Source organism: Ovis aries, chromosome 25 (genome assembly GCF_016772045.2).
Source record: "Ovis aries strain OAR_USU_Benz2616 breed Rambouillet chromosome 25, ARS-UI_Ramb_v3.0, whole genome shotgun sequence".
Classification (NCBI taxonomy): Eukaryota; Metazoa; Chordata; class Mammalia; order Artiodactyla; family Bovidae; genus Ovis; species Ovis aries.
In genome coordinates this window covers 44,601,895-44,620,307 of record NC_056078.1, presented here as the reverse complement: position 1 = coordinate 44,620,307, position 18,413 = coordinate 44,601,895, and the positions used below count along the sequence as shown (strand labels likewise).

Sequence of the window (18,413 nt, the reverse complement as noted above, 5' to 3'; positions counted from 1 at the left end):
GATGCTTAGGAGCGGAAGTGCTGGGCTATACAGCGCGTGTTGAGAAGTAAAACTCACATTTCATGGCAAGAGAAGCAAAATTTAATCCTAAAACTCTTCTCTGCCCTTTGACCTCCTCTCCCCATTCTGTGCCTGTCTGTTGTTGTTCAATCATTAAGCCATTTCTGACTCTTTGTGACCCCACGGACTGCAGCCCACCAGGCTCCTCTGTCCACGGGCTTTGTCAGCACTAGGCATTGACCAAACCTCCCTCCATGGGCAGAAATCCCTGCTCAACCGTAAGGAGCAACATTCTCCCAGTCTCAACAGCTCCTTAAAGATGGTCATCCTTTCTTGGTTTCTTAAGGAGCCACTTAGATCTTCCTTGTGTAAACTGTCAATGTGCCATCTGATGTCCAGCCCCCTGTCTCAGAAAACCTAGATAACTATGCCTGGACAGCTAGTGGGCAGAGCAGCTCTCAAGGCTTTTGAAGATGTTCTCTGTCTATAAGCCTCAAATTCGGCTCGAGTATAATTTTTCATTTCTTTTTTAAATTGACTGATTAGTTTTTTGTTGACTCTGTTTAATCATTTGAGGAACTGCCAGACTGTTTTACAAAGTGACTGTATCGTTTTAAATTCCTACCTGCTTGCACATTTTCAATTACTTAAATTAAATAGGAAATTATATTCATAATCAGTCATAGTAACTGAACTTATTACTGTGATAGCTCATACCATAGTACTCTGATGAAAAAATAAGTCCTATCAAAGAATAAATGATTATTATGTTACTTTATGTCCTTACAGCTATGACTGACAGTCAGTGTCTTTTAAATTATCTTCTCATAGGAACCTAAGCTGATACATTCCCTTTGAAAGTTGGATCATAAAGATTTCTATAAGAATCTATGAGTGTTTTCTCATTATCAGAGAAATGCCAATCAAAACCACAATGAGGTACCATTTCACACCAGCCAGAATGGCTGCAATCCAAAAGTCTACAAGTAGTAAATGCTGGAGAGGGTGTGGAGAAAGGGAACCCTCTTACACTGTTGGTGGGAATGCAAACTAGTACAGCCACTATGGAGAACAGTGTGGAGATTCCTTAAAAAACTGGAACTAGAACTGCCTTATGACCCAGCAATCCCACTGCTGGGCATACACACCGAGGAAACCAGAATTGAAAGAGACGCGTGTACCCCAATGTTCACTGCAGCACTGTTTATCATAGCCAGGACATGGAAGCAACCTAGATGTCCATCAGCAGATGAATGGATAAGAAAGCTGTGGTACATATACACAATGGAGTATTACTCAGCCATTAAAAAGAATACATTTGAATCAGTTCTAATGAGGTGGATGAAACTGGAGCCTATTATACAGAGTGAGGTAAGCCAGAAAGAAAAACACCAATACAGTATACTAATGCATATATATGGAATTTAGAAAGATGGTAATGATAATCCTATATGGGAGACAGCAAAAGAGACACAGATGTAAAGAACAGTCTTTGGGACTCATCGACTTGATGGCCATGGGTTTGAGTGAACTCCGGGAGTTGGTGATGGACAGGGAGGCCTGGCGTGCTGTGGTTCATGAGGTCACAAAGAGTCAGACACGACCGAGCAACTGAACTGAACTGAACTGGAGAGGGCGAGGATGGGATGATTTGGGAGGATGGTGTTGAAACATGCATATTATCATATGTGAAACGAATCACCAGTCCAGGTTCGATGCATGAGACAGGGTGCTCAGGGCTCGTGCACTGGGATGACCCAGAGGGATGGTACAGGGAGGGAGGTGGGAAGGGGGTTCAGGATGGGGAACACGTGTACACCCGTGGTGGATTCATGTCAATGTATGGCAAAACCACTACAATATTGTAATTAGCCTCCAGTTAAAATAAACAAATTTAATTTTTAAAAAGACTTTGTGAGTGTTCGTTATCACTGAGCCACCTGGGAAGTCCTAGCTTAAAGGAGACAAACAGTTCTTTCCCTGAGTCACTCCCCCACACAAATGTGGCATGTTTGCTGCCTCCTGCTGCCTTCCCAAGGCAAGAGGATACACGATTTGTGGGAATCTGACAATGGATATTAAAGAGAGGAAATAGTGACAAAAGAGAAGGCACAGGAGGAGATGCTGAAGGTAAACCTTTACCACGAAAAGGTAAGAGTCAAAGAAGACCTGTGTCCCATAATTAGACATGCAACTGTAGTCATGAGAGAGAGCTCCAATGAGGTGTTTCCAATTACCTCAATTATTTTAATAACCCAGAAATACTATACTTGGAGAATACATCACTTAAGTTCAGTTCAGTTGCTCAGTCATGTCCGACTCTTTGCAACCCCATGGACTGCAGCACATCAGGCTCCCCTGTCCATCACTAACTCCTGGAGCTCGCGTAAACTCATGTCCATAAGGTCAGTGATGCCATCCAACCATCTCATCCTCTGTTGACCCTTTCTCCTGCCTTCAATCTTTCCCAGCATCAAGGTCTTTTCTAATGAGTCAGTTCTTCGCGTCAGGTGGCCAAAGTATTGGAGCTTTAGCTTCAGCATCAGTCCTTCGAAAGAATATTCAGGACTGATTTTATTCAGGACTGACTGGTTGGATCTCTTTGCAGTCCAAGGGACTCTCAAGAGTCTTCTCCAACACCACAGTTCAAAAGCATCAATTCTTTGGTGCTCAGCTTTCTTTATAGTCCAACTCTCATATCCATACATGACCACTGGAAAAACCATAGCCTTGACTAGATGGACCTTTGTTGGCAAAGTAATGTCTCTGCTTTTTAATATGCTGTCTAGGTTGGTCATAGCTTTTCTTCCAAGGAGCAAGCATCTTTTGATTTCATGGCTGCAGCCACCATCTGCAGTGATTTTGGAGCCCCCAAAAATAAAGTTTGACACTGTTTCCACTGTTTCCCATCTATTTCCCATGAAGTGATGGGGCCAGATGCCATGATCTTTGTTTTCTGAATGTTGAGTTTTAAGCCAACTTTTTCACTCTCCTCTTTCACTTTCAAGAGGCTCTTTAGTTTCTCTTTACTTTCTGCCATAAGGGTGACGTCATCTGCATATCTGAAATTATGGATATTTCTCCCGGCAATCTTGATTCCAGCTTGTGCTTCATCCAGCCTGGCATTTCACAAGATGTACTTTGCATATAAGTTAAACAAGCAGTGTGACAACATACAGCCACGAAGAACTCCTTTCTCAGTTTGGAAACAGACCATTGTTCCACGTTTGTTTCTAGCTGCTGCTTCTTGACCTGCATGCAGATTTCTCAGGAGGCAGGTCAGGTCGTCTGGTATTTCCATCTCTTGAAGAAGTTTCCACAGTTTGTTGTGATCCACATAGTCAAAGGCTTTGGCGTAGTCAACAAAGCAGAAGTAGATGTTTTTCTGGAACCCTCTTGCCTTTTTTAGGATCCAACGAATGTTGGCAATTTGATCTCTGGTTCCTTTGCTTTCTCTAAATCCAGCTTGAACAACTCTCTATAATGAGAGGATTTTTTTTATTATGTCTCCTTCAGCTATAGAAAAACTGCACAAATTTTTATCTCACGCCAAAAAGAGCCTGATTTGTCAGCAGTAATTCATGTTAGCCATGCTCTTGCTGCTCTGCCTTGCTTGCACGTATCAGTGACTTCATTGCTGTTCCCTGTAAGTAAAAACACCACATGCCCAGTCATTAATATTGTTGGTAATAGGACACATGTGAGGAGAAAGTATCTCTTTTGTTCTGCTTCTCATTTTGTGTTACTGAATCTCAAAAATCACAAAAATGTCAGAATTGGAAAACTGTTTGGGAAATAAGTGGTTTTTAACCCAAGGGGAAACAAGCTCATTTGGGAATCTGCTGAAAAATGTAGACTTTTGGCTGGAAAAATGATTAGCAACCATCAGTAGTATCTGGGTTGCTAGTTAGCTATCCCTTACTCAGCTTAACCAGTAGGGTGTGAGTGACAACCAGAAGCCCTTACCCGCAAGAGTCTCACAGAACAGATGTCCTTAGAGTCTGCTGATGGGGTAGAAAAAAAGCACAGGTGGCCAGAGGCTTCTGGAGATGAGCCCCTCCAGGGCAGGCAGGCAGATTGCCTCCAGTGGGAAACAGTTGCCAGTTCAGAAAAATTACATATGACGGGATCTTCGGGAGCTGACTGTTCCAAGTGTAGCCTGAGAATCAGGCCCAGAAAGAACTAAGCCAGAAGCCACAACTGACCGTAAGGAGGCTGCCTTAGAGAAACGGTGTTGTCACCGACGCTCACAGAAACATTGCTCTCCAGCCAGCGCTTCCTTCCCGCTCCTTTCTTCTCACCACCGGCTCTGGATCAGCCTCACACAGGAACATCTGATGAGCAGGTCCTGCGTCAGGAAGCCGGGCCTCCAGGAAGACCCAGGAGGGAGATCTGCTTCCAGTGAGACCCAGGAATGAGACATGGGGCTTATAAAATGAGAAACCTTCTAGTTAGGGAGAAGGATGCCAGGCAGCCCAGGCACAGCAATTTCCACCACTGGGGAGGGGATGGCTGAGACTGAAGAGCTGGGGAAGCAACTGATGGACCGACCTGGCAGAGGCTTCTCATTGGAGGAAAATGTTGGATCCAGGCTGAGCCCAGGGAGAGGGCAATGCATGGTCCCGGAGGAGAAACTGAGCTGCCGGTTATACCAGCTTTGGTCCTTCCCCAGAGGCCCCGAGGTCCCACCCTGGCGCCCTGGATACCTAAGATCCATCTCCCATTCCTATGCCACTACTGGAAAGAAAGGGAGAGGAAGATGGTGAGTGGGAGAAATGCACCTTATAGAGTGTTTAAACTTTCAAGTGACTGCTAATTTACAGACAGAGGGACCAAGAGGGAGAGGTTATGTTAAAATGAAAGGTTGTGACACGCAGCAAATTTGAAATGGACTTTTAGCACTGTGTGGAGCAGGAGCTTCAGAGCAAGAGGAGATAAAATATATAGTTTAAAAATTAAAGTTAGAATGTTTGCACCTTAAATTATGTGGAGGAAACACCCAGGGTGCCAGTCACCCTGACTGCTGAGCACAGGGGCCCCTGACAGCCCCTGGAGTGAGGTCAAATGGCAGAGAGCAGTGCGGGGCAGGAGAAGGAGCTGCGGAATATCTATCTCCTGCAGCACTTTTGTCTTTCCTTTGCTTTCGTTGAAGTATAGTTGATTTACAATAGTACATTAGTTTCAGGCGTACAGCAGAGTGCTTTAGTATTTTTATGGATTATACTCCATTAAAAGTTATTACAAGATAATGACTATAATTCCCTGTGCTATAGAACATATCCTTGCTGTTTATCTATTTTTTCTATTGATGTATAGTTGATTTACAATATCATGTTAGTTTCAAGTACAAAGAAAAAGTGATTCTATTACACATATATATGTATATAGCTAAATGATATTTTGATTCTTTTAATTGCAGTTTGTTACATGACACTGAATGTAAATCCTGCTGTTTATCTATGTTATACATGGTAGTGTGCGTCTGTCAATCCCAACATAGGAGTTTTGAAGAGTAGAGTTCCTTCTCAGGGATACAAGGGCAATTTCAACAGTGTCAGCAAGCCTCCAGAGGAAGCTGTGTTCCACAACAGAGCCTTCAGGCAGCTTCCTCAGCTCTGGGAAGTGGGAGGAAAGTTCATGGTCTGTATGTCCGAACTAGAATCCCTCTGGAGCCAACGAGGCCCATGACTGGGAGGAGGGCATGGGGGTGCTGGGCAGACGCCTGAGGATGATCTCCAACTCTGTGATGTGATGCCTTTGCAAGGCTCGTTCCCACCCGAAGATGGACTCCTGCAGGGGAGGGATGCACAGCCCGATGAGGGATGGCAGGCGCCAGGGAAGAGAAGCGGGAGCCTTGTCTGGTGGCCAGGTTTGCTATATGAACTTGGGAGGTAAGAGGCGGAGCACAAGCCCTCATCTCATAGGGCATGCAGTGACATGCATGCCCACAACTGGGCCTCCTGTGCAAGCCCAGACTTCTGGGGGAGGCCCAAAGAGGGAGGCAGAGCTCAGCCAGAGCAAGGACATCACTGCTCAGCTCTGAGCTTCAAGCTAGACTTTTAAGTCTATGGTAAGGCTTTGGACAGAGGATGAGATGGCTGGATGGCATCACCGACTCGATGGAAGTGAGTCTGAGTGAACTCTGGGAGATGGTGACGGACAGGGAGGCCTGGCGTGCTACGATTCATGGGGTCGCAAAGAGTCAGGCCCGACTGAGCGATTGAACTGAACTGAACTGAACTGAACTGAAGGCTTTGGACAGCTGGACTGTCGATTGAGAGCAAAGAGTTTCTCAAAACCCACAAATGACACTTTTAACATCAAATCTTGGAGGAGTAACTGGAGAGTAAAGCAAATCGCCAAGGGACAACAGTCGTAATGTAAAAGTCATTTCCACCTGAGAAAGCAAGCCTCCTGGGGCTGGGCGCCATGAGGACTTGGGGAGGACGGCAGCCGCGGGTGGGCTGATCTCCCTGCACCTGCAGGCTGACAGCGAGCGCGCAGGAGCGGAAGCGCTGCAGATGGTGTCGCTCTGAGACGACTCGGCTTTCGCTGTGAGAGTAACTGAGACAGTCATACTTAAAACTGACAGGAACTTACTGCATTGGACTGAACACCCTGTAGAGGGCCAGGGTGTCTGTGCGTTCCGTGCAGGTTTGGAGCCCAAGGGCTAGCGGGGACGCAGGCGCTGGAAAGCGGAGAATAGCATTTCTGGACGCATGGGGCGCGGGTGGGATTCTGCGACACCAGACCCCGCGTGCGGCAGAAACTGATGGCTCTCACCCTGGGTGTGTGGAGCTCCTTTGTGCCTGCTGTGAGTGCCAAGTGCTGGGGCACAGGTTGAAGGAGGTGGCCAGGACCGCCAGTAAGGGGAAAGCGCAGAGTGCTCTGCGCTGAGGGAAGGCAGCCACCAGGATCCGAGGGCAGGGGCACTGGGAGCCGGGCAGCGACAGATAGGGTGCTGGCCGGGCCGCCTCCTCTGTGAAACTTCCCTGTTGTCTAACCACCACTGGGAGTGACCCTTCCATGGACATCTCAGCGTAAGAAGAAAGTCAACCGAATGAGGCTAGGGAGTTCCAAGTGAAAGCATGTCCCTGCACTCAGCCCACCCCTCTGACTATGCCTCGTGTAGCTCCCTGGCTCTGCTCTGTGGCTGCCCGGCGCCCATTTCCTGGTTGGCTGGACCATGACTGATTTCTTCACCATTCCGCCCGGTGGTGTACACTGCGCGCCTTCCAGCTTGTTTCTGAAGTGAGTAATGCTGCACTGAAATGGGCTACCTCGCACACCTTCACTTTTCAGGGGTGCAGGTTCGTCTGCGAGATAAGTTGCTAGGAGTAAGCGGTTGGATTAGAGAGTCTGTGTGTTTGTAATTTTGATATTAATAAACTGCTCTCCAAAAAAAATTATTCCCATATCACTCCCACCAGCTATTAGGAAGCTGTTTCTGTCTCAAAGTTTTGAAGCTGCCTTCCAGATCCGCCCCTCCTTTCTCCATTTTCTCAGGTCCCATCCTGCCCTCAGTGAGGAAGCCCAGGCAGGGATTTTCTGAAGACAATCTGCCTCTTCCTCTCGCCTTCTCTCCTGCCACACCTGGTGTGAGCCATGGCCCCACTCACCTGGACACCTGTGTGGGCCTCCCCACTCACCTCCTGCTTGTACCTTCCTCCACCTCCTCTCCACACGCAGGCAGCGGGGTGCACACCTCACCGAGAGCCACAGGCAGGCTCCTTATCACTTCCCACAGGCACCCACAACAGAGCAGTTCCCCCTGCAGGGTCCTACGTTTTCCACACCTGTCCAAGCCTGGTGAAGAGTCTGCTCTGCTGTAACTTCCGAGTCCCCCTGAGTCCCAGGACGAGGCCTCTGCACCCAGGTGAGGTTCAGGGCATCGTTCTTGGGTTTTGCCCAGAAGCCTCAGAGATCTACCCAGGGAGCTTCTTGAATCCCACAGCCTTGTCACACACACGCACACACACAGACACACACATACACACGCACACACACGCACACGCACACACACGCACACGCACACACACACACACACGCACACAGACACACGCACACACACAGAGACACACGTGCACACGCACACACACACACGCGCACACACACACGCGCACACACACACACACACGCACACACAGGCTCACTCAGGCCTCTTTGCTGGAGAAAGAGAAACACGGCTGCCTCTGCAGGCCGAGGGTGTGGAGGAGAGAGGAGGAGAGCACGGGGAGTCCCCAGGGCCAGGGCGAGGGCCAGTTGACCTGGAGGTTACTCCAGCAGTCGATCTTTAAGGGAGGAACACAGCTAAGATGATGTGTGGTCCCTACGGGAACCTCGAGGTTCCCACCTCTTGGCCGCTGCTACGTGGGTAGAGCTCGTCACAGGAAGCGTGCGCTGTCCTGCCCTGTTGGTGAGCAGATCTGTGGGCCTTGCCTTCCGGAGGGCACTGCTCTTCCCAGGGTATGTTTGGGGCTGCACGGAGGAGGCTGAGATCCCCCGGGCCTCCAGATGGCATGGCTTGAGTTCCTCTAAATGTTCCACCCAGTGAAGAAGCAAAGGTTTGGAAAATTCAGCTGAGAGGCTCAGGTATGGTATCTGCTTTCTGTGTTCCCACGGCAAATCTGCATCCAGCTACTCTTGCTGGGCTGAGTGGAGTGGGGCTCAGAGCCCAGGGACACAGCCCTAAGTCAGGGCAACAAGCTCTGCGGAGCGCCTGTGCCTGCGGCACGGTGAGGGGAGGAAGCGGGGAACGGCGGCAACAGGCGGCCACACAACTACAGCACTCTCTCCTATGGACCCTCCCAGCAGCCCCTTGCAGGCGCAGGCCAGCAGGCCTGCCAGGGCGGAGTGCTGGCAGCAGGCCTGTCCCTTGCACTGCGATGACGGTCCTGGAGAGCAAGGGGGCGGGATGACCTATAGGGCGCTAGGGCATTGCTCAGTCCTTTCAGTGAATTTCCCACTCCCAGGCATTTTCCTTCAGTCACAAATGACAATGCAGTTTCTGATTACCCAAGGTAAGCTTTAAATAAAAAGAGGAGTTCATCCAGTCCACAGGAGAGGCCAACACGGACGGGCAGGACCCCTCACCTGGAGGGTTGGGGACACTGTATTCAGATGCGCATCCCTAGAGCCTGGGGAGCGCCCAGCATCCCGAAACCATTTACGACACTGAGGTTGCATTTCACTTCGAGGTCCTTTCCCCCAGGCTTGGGGAGAGGGGGTGATTTGAAGGGGAAATTCTGAAAAATCTAGGCTGAGGATCGTTTCCCAGACCAAGGTGTCACCAGAAGTGGGTGACATTGTCCATCCTCGCATTGTCGCACAGGTCTCCCTGGCTCTTCTCCGTAATCACCTGGAAACAGATGTCTGACAGGGTGCCGGCAGCCCTGCCATCTCAGTCCAGAATCCTTTATTGTTTGGTCAAAGAATCGTAAGAAGTCTTCATTAGAGGCAGCAAGGGAGGCCCAGGAGGGGCGTCCTGAGACCTGGCATCTAGGATGGGGCAAGGGGCGGATGGGGCAAGGGGCAGACGGGACAGGGGAGGAGGCACCCGCAGCTCCCGACCCAGCCCACACACCTCAGCCCTCAAAGTCATCTGTCGTCCAATTCACTGCAGAACCGGGGGCAGAGGGGTCTTGCCCAAGGTCACCTCAGGCGAATCTGGGCGTCCAACACAGATGTCCCCAGCTTCAGTGTCTGTGCATCCCTGTGGACCATATGCAGGATTTGTTTGATGGAAAGTGTGTGAAGTCAAGTGAACATTCCTGGGAATAGGGGGCCATATGAAAGCTCACGCCAGTTTTCTAACCTCAGGTGTTACTCCAGACACCTTGGCTCCGCGCTAAAGAGCTTAGAAGCCCAGCGTTTCACACGGCGGCTGATTTTTATTAAACTGCTGCCACTGAACATCATTTCTTCTCAAATGCGAGAGCCTATTTGTAGAGTTTGGCAGGGGAAGGAACTTCATTAATGCAATGCCTGTCTTTGCAACTACTTTCCAAGACCAGCTTCAGGGGATGATGGAGACGGAGGAATCCACGTCCTGGGAGTGGGGAGGTGGACGGACGTCCCCTGCAAGCGGACCCACATCAGGGCCAGGGCCACCCAGTTCCGGGCGGACGAAAGTCAGCCCTTCTGCCGGGTAAACGGAGTTGGACTGGCCGCAGCCCTGCCCTCTCATCCACGCAGCATCGCGGCTGCTCTTGCTCTACAGCCCAAAGCTGAGTCGTCGCAGCGCAGGCCGCAGGGCCCGCAGGCCAGAAAGCTGTACTCTCTGGTTCTTCACAGAAAAAGTCTGCCAGCCCTGCTCTGCATCAGAATGTGAGACTGTGAGTAATCTGTCCATGCACCATGGACTACCGTGACTCACTAAGATCCCCTTCACCAACAGAACGCCACGATTCACCAACAGAACGCCACGATTCTCGGATTTAAGAGGTGATTCAAGATCACCCCACGGCCTCTCCCCACAGGAAAGCCAGCACTGCCTGCCACCTGCTGGACCCAGTTGGTATGGTATGCTCTTCCTCCATGAAGCGATGTCTCTCCCAGCAGGTCTCCCCCTTAACTAGGCAGACAGCCCTGCCTCCACGCAGGACTGGCCCAGCCTCAGAGCTCCCTCTGGGCCTCAGGAGCCTCTGGGAGAGTTTGCCATCAGGGTGTGCCCCATTTCCGCCCCATTTCCGTCTAACAGGGAGGCTCCCAGAGAGGCAGGCGGAGGTCAAGGGCCAGTCAGCCCAGTGCCGCTGTGCCGAGTCGTTTTGACTGGCACATACACCTCATCTCTTCCCATCCGTCACTGAGCCTGAGCCCATGGTCTGAGGACAGCCATGCCTTACCTCTACCGGGCCCAGGGCCTCAGGAGCCTGCCACCCCCAAAGAGGCCTGCATCATCTACTGTTCGGGCCAGAGCTTCGAGGAGCTGAGGCAGGCGTGCCTGGAGAAGGCGTCCTGTTTGAGGATGTGGACTCCCCGGCCAACAGCACCTCTCTATTCTACAGCGAGCAGCCCCAGATCCCCTTTGTGTGGCAATGGCCAGGGGTGAGTGGTGACAGGAGGGGTTAGGGCAAGAGAGAGGGGTGTGCAGTTCGGTGCCCAGCATGGGGCAGCGAGGAAAGGATGGGCGGGGCGGGGCTACACACAAACTGGACTGAGGCACAGCTGCCGAGCCCGCTGCCAAGGAGCTGTGCGGGCTGAAGGCTGCAGCGGAGCTCAGGGGACAGCCAGCTGCTCGGGGGGTGCCCCTGCCCTCTGTGTCCCCCCATGATTCCCCGAGGCCCGGGACTCAGGGTCAGAGACGGTCTTGTCAGTAGGTGGCGAGTGGTAACAAAGCTTTATCTAGGAGTGTCAGGCGACACGTCCCACTAAAGCCCAAGGGTACACATGCAGAAACGGGTGGGAGGCAGTTCGCTGCGGATCCTTCATGCTGTTACCGAGACGATGCCCGGGCTGTGCTCAGTATGGACAGAAGATCACTCAGCAAGCGCTTAGGACACGTGTGGTGGACAGATGGCATGTGCCGCAGGAGCTCTCTCCCTGAACCATCTCCCTCTCAGGAGGGGAGCCACTGTCTGCCGTGCGCTACCCCACACCAGCAGTCTGGAGGTGACAGTCCCAAGTGGCACCAACTGGTGCCTGGGACCAGGAGTCAATATTTGCCATGCTGGATTAGTCAGGGCTCAACCTCTGACCACGGAGAAGGCGATGGCCGCCCACTCCAGTACTCTTGCCTGGAAAATCCCATGGACGGAGGAGCCTGGGCTGCCGGCCACGGGGTTGCGCAGAGTCGGACACGACTGAGCAGCTTTCACTCAGTCACTCAAGGACTCTATTATTTTTTTCTATTTTAGGCTGTGTATGCGTGTGTGTGTGTGTGTGTGTACACGCATGCACACACATCTACATGCCATGCTGTGATGGTCCAGGCGTAAGTTGCTTCTGATTGTGTAGTATTTTCCTAAGTCTGATACGGCTATCACAGAAAGGGTAAGCCTTTCTTCTGAGAAATTCCAGTAGCTTCCTTTCCTCCTAACTGGTCTCCCTGCCATCAGCCTTGGCCTATCAGGCCACCCCTACTACCAGCAGGGGCCTTCCCACCCCTTGCTCAGCCCCCTTAGTGGGCTCAGAATTATCCTGGAATGAGGCCCAGGCTTCCCCACAGTCTCTGTCCTGTGTGCAGCCTCCTTCGATCCCAGAGGGCCCTGCACCCTGGGCCCCTCCACATGGTCGGACTCTCCCAGGCATCCCTGCCTGCTCCCGTTGGCATCTTCCATCCATCTGAGAGGCCCTCCTCTGCTCAGGGAATGTGGGCTTTTGCTCAGGGGCCTGGCCCAAGAAGCCTTCTACGTTGCCCAGGAACTGCTGGCTGTCCTATTTCAGCATTTATGTTATTTTGATGCAATGACTTACCTGTGTCCCTTCTTGGCGCTCAAGTCTTCTGAGAGGCAGGCCCTCGTTGATTCTACCCCACTATGCTCTGAGCTTCCAACATTATCCGGCATCTTCTAAACAATGATAGCAGCCGACAGTTGCTATGTCCAAGGCCACCTCTGTTGTTCCAGGGTCATCTCACTTAATCCCAAACAGTCCTAAAATTTGGGATTATTATTATCCCCATTCTACCATAGGAGGAGCTAGGTGGTTAATGCCACACGGCCAGTACCTGACAGAACCAAGCGCCTACCCAGGTGTGACTGGAATCCCGGGTCCAGGAGGGGACCCACCCTTCAGCCTACGTGGCCATCTCCTGGCTTCATGTGTCCCTCTGGGGCCTACAACTCGCCATCTCTTTGCCAGAGTTGAAATTTCTCCAAGATAAGAGAAAGGCGTTCGCAGGCTAGGCTGGAGAGCGTCTCTGCCCCCTCCTGGAACGAGGGCCGGAAAGCTCTGCGGCTCAGGCTCTGCCTGCACTTCTCCTCAGCACTGGCGAGCGTGCCGCTGCAGCAAGTGCCTGGCCACCCAGTGGGAACTTGGGCGGGCGCTCCGCCAGCACCACCTTCTTGGCAAACACAGCTGTGCTTGGGGGTGGCATGCAAGCAACCAGAACCGGGAAACTCAGGGGCACAGAGGGGCCGGGTGGCCACTTCGCCCGCCAGAGAGCCCGGGACAAGAATGCACTGGGCGGAACCTGGACCTTGACTGGGGTGAGACGGGGAGTCACCCAGGGGTGGGTTCTGAGTGAGGAGGGTGGGCTCCCTAATGGAACACAGCCGGGGTGTGGTCCCGCCGAGGGCCTGCGGCCTGACAGCCCCTCCTCTGCACGGTGGGGCTCGCTCTGTGGCTCCACTCACCCCTCAGAGGCTGTTGCTGCTCCAGCCTGCCCCACCAGCCCATGCCCCCTTCTGCCTCCACTGCCCTGGGCACGCGTCTGGGATTAGCACAGGTTCTCCAGCCTTGTTAGAAATGTGGTTTTCCCATTTAAAATTAAGTACTTTATAGAAAAATGTCTTTTTGCCTGAGCCCCTAATATGGGTGCAACGTGAGCCACACAGGCCCTGAAAACAAACATTCCTGGATGCTCGACCCCAAGTCTTCCAGGAGAACCACCTGCTGGTGCCCTGAGGCTGGCCTCCCTCCTCAGGCCCCTAAGCTGTAGTCTGGGGTCACCTCAGGTCTGTGGAGACCCTCTGATCTTCCCATCACAGAGGGTAACCCTGGTCCTCAAGGCTCCAGACAGCATTTCTCACAAACCAGTACAGCCCTACGCCCCACAGACATAAGCAGGACTCCCTGGCATAAGTGCCACACACCAGGGCAGACGGGTGGGCACATGTGCCCCACGAGGCTACACACACTGCACATTCAGCAGAGGAGGCAGCCACACCTGTTAACATACGTGCCACGTGACCCATGGATGGTAAACACCCCCTCACGGCGCCCCTTCACACACAGATGCAGGGGACCCTGTGGCCGGCACAGGGACGTGCGGACTTACAGCCACGCTGGGCCGGCAGAGGCACCAGGCGCACGTGAGTGTCTGGCCAGTTTATACCTGACGGCTAATCTGCACTGGCTGGACGAGAATTTCTGAGTTTTCTCTTTTTGCATTTTTCTCTATTAATCCACAGTTTGAGACAATTTGATAAAATTCTCCTGGACTAAAAAAAAAAACAATTGAAAGACAGGAGTTAGGAGGCAGAGGCAGCTTAAGACACAGTTGATGCAGCTGGCTGAGGGGCAAGCCAGCAGAAGGCAGGGAGGGGAGAGGCCCAGCAGCTGGCCCGGGCTGGGCAGGTGTCTGCCAGCCTCCAGACTCCATTCCACAGGTACTGCTATTGGTTCGTGCCCTCTGAGAGGGGCTGGGAGTCATGCGGCGAGGTTACAGGAGCTCCTTGGGTGAGAAGGCAGCCTGGAGAAGTTAGACGGCCTGTCAGACTCCTCTGCTGATCAGGGAGGACTTCCGGGACCGCTCTCACATTCCCGGTTTGCACCTTCTCACACAAACGCCTCACATTCCCGGTTTGCACCTTCTCTCACACAAACGCCCTTGGAAGCTGAGGTTGAGGGAGAGAGAGCCCGGTGGGGTGGGGGCGATCTTCATGGCAGGGCAGGGCGCAGGCACGGGGAGATGCCCCTCACTTGAAGTCACCTTCCTGCCGTCATCTAACACCAAGATTCCCAAGGCAACTCGGAAAGAAGCAAGACTTCTAGGATGTCAGTCAACTTTCTGCCAGGCCTGGGTTTGTGGCACATCAGCTGCACAGGGCTCTCCAGCAAGTCCCCTGGCTGGGTTTGCTGGGTTTTCTGAAAACTAATAAATCCCTGGGCTGGCACATCCTGGAGGCTGCAAAGAGGGCCCCATCATCCTACATTTTAGCCTCGGGATTCCTCCTTCCTTCCCAGGAATCACTACCTTCCTCTGGCCCTTCAGGACACAGACCAGGAGAGAGGCAGGGTCCCAGGAAGGTGGTAGACAACAGTTCAGGACAAAGCGATTCCCCAGGCTTCCAGCTGGTGGGGGTGGCTGCGTCCAGCCCTGGTGTCTGGAAGTAGGTGGCAATGGTCCCTACCTCACCCTGCATTTGAAACCAGTTAGAATGATAGTGTGACTGCCATGTGCATAGATGAAGCAAGACAATTCCACAAAAATATCTCCTTCTGCTTCACTGACTGTGCTAAAGCCTTCGACCGCGTGGATCACGACAAACTGCGGGAAATTCTTAAAGAGACGGGAATACCAGACCGCCTTACGTGCCTCCTAAGAAACCGGAATGCAGGTCAAGAAGCAACAGTTAGAACTGGACGTGGAGCAACAGACTGTATAAATGTGTACATTTGCATACAATTACACCTGTCCTTTTTACTTGTCCTTCCTCCTGCTGAGTCACAGAATCAGCTTTAAAATAGAAAAGCTATATTTATTTTGCATAATACTGCTACAGCAATGGCTAAAAATAACTCTGATACGCTCTTAATAATTAAGGCTGAATACCTTGTTCTAATTGAGAAGTACTTCATAAACTAATTTGGATATCGGGAACTAGTAGCATGCAGCAGGCGCTTTCTTATTTTTCTCCCCCTTTCACCCTTTTGTATGCTGTTTTAAAAGGCAAAACCCTGTGAAGTGATAACAGACCCCAACTAAATGAAACTGGTTCGAAGGAAAAAAATTACACGTCGCTTTCCTCATATATAATTCATTAAAGTCTTGACTTACAGGGAAGAGAAGCTAGGAGATATTCAGATTTTAATTTCTTTCTTGTAGTGCTCAATCAATTGCTATGCTTCTATAATGTGCGTGTGTTTGGGAGTCCAGAATTACGTCCATTCCTCGTGCTAAACCTATCTGATGATTGCTCCTGTTGTAGCTGTGTTATTTATCCACCATAATTAGAAAAGCAACACTGCTTTCTCTTAGGAAAATTTTTTTCTCCAGGTGATATCTATATCTCTCACTCTGTCGCTCACCAGGGAATTAGCCTGGTCTCGGACTGCTGTTCATTGGTGCTGCCTTCAGCTTTATCGCTGTGCAAGTATGAATAAGCCATGCTCACTGCATGCGGAACATCGTATCTATGTTCCCAGATTTTACATGGTTCTCATGTAACTGTCCCTTCCACACATAACTGTCCCTTCTGTTGGCAAATGACATTTTTGCCAACAGTAGTTGATTTTTTCTACGGGGTCAAATTTGTATATAAATAATTTGTGCAGAACTAATCTGTTTACATCTTTTGTCTCCTTCTTTTTCTCCCTCCCTCCTTCTGTCCATCAGTCATGTTCAATGTATCAGTTCTATGCGAAACACCACAGGGAACAGAACGAAGCATGAGACTCAATCTTGTCCTCAAGCATAGCTCACCACTGGGACTGCCCGGTGGTGCGGTGCTTAGGACTGCATGCTCGCAAGGCAGTGGTCCCAGGCTCCTCCTCTCTTTAGGGAACTAGATCCTGCGTGCCACAGCTGAAAGAAAAAAACAAACAGAAGCCCCTACATTCTGCAGCTAAAAAGATCCTACCTGCCGCAACTAAGATCTGCAGCCAAAATGAATAAACAGGTTTTAAAAGCATGGCTTACCATCTATTGAGGGGAAAAATGCATATGTGCACGTAAAAGATCAACAACCAGAATGCTGTACGGTCTATCACAAGCACCAGCACCAGATCACAGAGTCTGGAAGATCCCAGGAAGGTGTCTGGGCTGGAACGCTGCGGTGTGGTGACTGGGTCTGAGGACTGGCCTGATATAAAGGAAGAAGCAGTGAACCGGGGGACTGGACGTTCGCTCCACCACCGACTGTTGGACCCGAACTTAATCTCCCTCATCTGCAAGCTGGGAACCATGATTATAATAATATTTCTCTTCTATTTCAATTTGTGAATCATACAATCAGATGCAGTTATATAAAGATGTTCTGAAAACGCTAAAAAAATTCCAACCTAAGGGCGCGTTGTTTTAATTTTTCATCACATACCATAGTGTGTATGTTTAAACATCACTAATAATGAAGAAATGTTAAAAGTTCAATAGGAAGAGGGGAGCAATACTGATATATATGTTATTTAATCGGGAGAGAAAATGACAAAATAAAAGACAGGGCTGTGATACAATATGACTTTTTTTAGGTACAATCCATACTATATTATACCTATACTTAATTAAAAGCTAATAACTGTTATGAATAATGTGGGGATAATGATAGGCAATACTTACTGAAATGTGCTAAGAACTTTTTATGTATTCTCTAATTTAATCTTCATAACAATCCTAAGAATCTGTCATCATTGTTCCCATTTCAGAGGGGGAAACCCTGGGTCAGAGATATTTTCGTTTGCAAAAGTCACACAGCTACTAACAAGCACAGGGTTTGAATCTATCTGCCTAACTTCTAAGCCTCTATTTGCTTTATTTGTTTACTGTTGGCTGTGCTGGGTCTTTCTTGCTGCACGGCTTCTCTCTAGCTGCGGCCGGGGGTGTCTCCTGTTGCTCGAGGGTGCGGGTGGCACTAGCTGCGGAAGGTGGGCGCAGCAGCTGCGGCTCCCTGGCTCTACAGCACAGGCTCAGCGGCTCCGTGGAACGGGGGATCTCCCTGAACCAGGGCCTGGACCCGTGACTCCTGCGTTGGCAGGCATATTCTGTTTCACTGAGCCACCGAGGAAACCCTCAGCCTGTATTCTCATCCAGTAATTTCCATAGCGTTGGCATGCCACACAGAAGGCAGGGATGTTTATTAACCCAGATAAGAGACGGATATTAAATAATAAATTATTACAAGCAAAGGTGAAGTGAGGAATGAAGCTTTAGAAGGAAGAGAAAGGCCAGTGCACGGATGACCTAATTTGCCATGTATGACCATTTACATTTGATTCTGTGGGTAATAAGGAGCCATAGAAGGTTTTAAGTACAGAAATGTGATCACTGCCTGCCTGGCATACTGCTGGTGCTCCATACACACTTCACGACCAAATGAATGAGTGGGACTTGCCTTTTAGAAAGACTGACCTGGCGACATTGCGGAATGTGGTTTGGAGGGGACTGAGACTGAAAGCAGGAAAGCGCCTGTAAAAGTCTGGGGAAAGACAGCAGAGCCGCACTGGGGCTGGCCAGCACCGGCTTGAAGAGGCAGTCATGTATACTTCCTCCCAACTTCAGGTTCGGTGACATTCAGTGGATGGTTTGAAACCAGCCCTGGTGGGGTTATCTACACCACAGATCTCAGCAAACACTACAAATTAGGGCTCTCTTTTTGGAGAGCAGATTTACCAACACACTACTGGCCTGAACCAAAGCTGCAGCAATGGGACAGAAGAGGAAAAAATACGTACTAGAGGGTTAACGAAGTAGAATCAGCAATACGTATCATTAGTTGGTTGATGGGTGAGGAGGGTCAGTGAGGGAGATTATACAATGGTTTATCAGGTTATTGGGTTGCATGATTCCAGTAGGATTCTGGTGCATCTTACCAAGA

The 18,413-nt window shown here is 50.6% G+C and overlaps 2 long non-coding RNA genes across 2 annotated transcripts; one reads left to right on the top strand and one right to left on the bottom strand.

Annotated features, from left to right (window-relative positions):
• Nucleotides 1–1,399: 1,399 nt before the first annotated feature.
• On the bottom strand, nucleotides 1,400–12,929 carry LOC121817990 (uncharacterized). Its single transcript, XR_006058095.2, has 3 exons — nucleotides 12,415–12,929; nucleotides 4,206–9,712; nucleotides 1,400–3,644 (listed from the first exon to the last, which is right to left on the bottom strand). It is a non-coding gene; the product is annotated as an uncharacterized LOC121817990 (long non-coding RNA).
• LOC132658660 (uncharacterized) lies at nucleotides 10,339–16,883 on the top strand. Its single transcript, XR_009598581.1, has 2 exons — nucleotides 10,339–11,046; nucleotides 16,220–16,883. It is a non-coding gene; the product is annotated as an uncharacterized LOC132658660 (long non-coding RNA).
• Nucleotides 16,884–18,413: the final 1,530 nt, after the last annotated feature.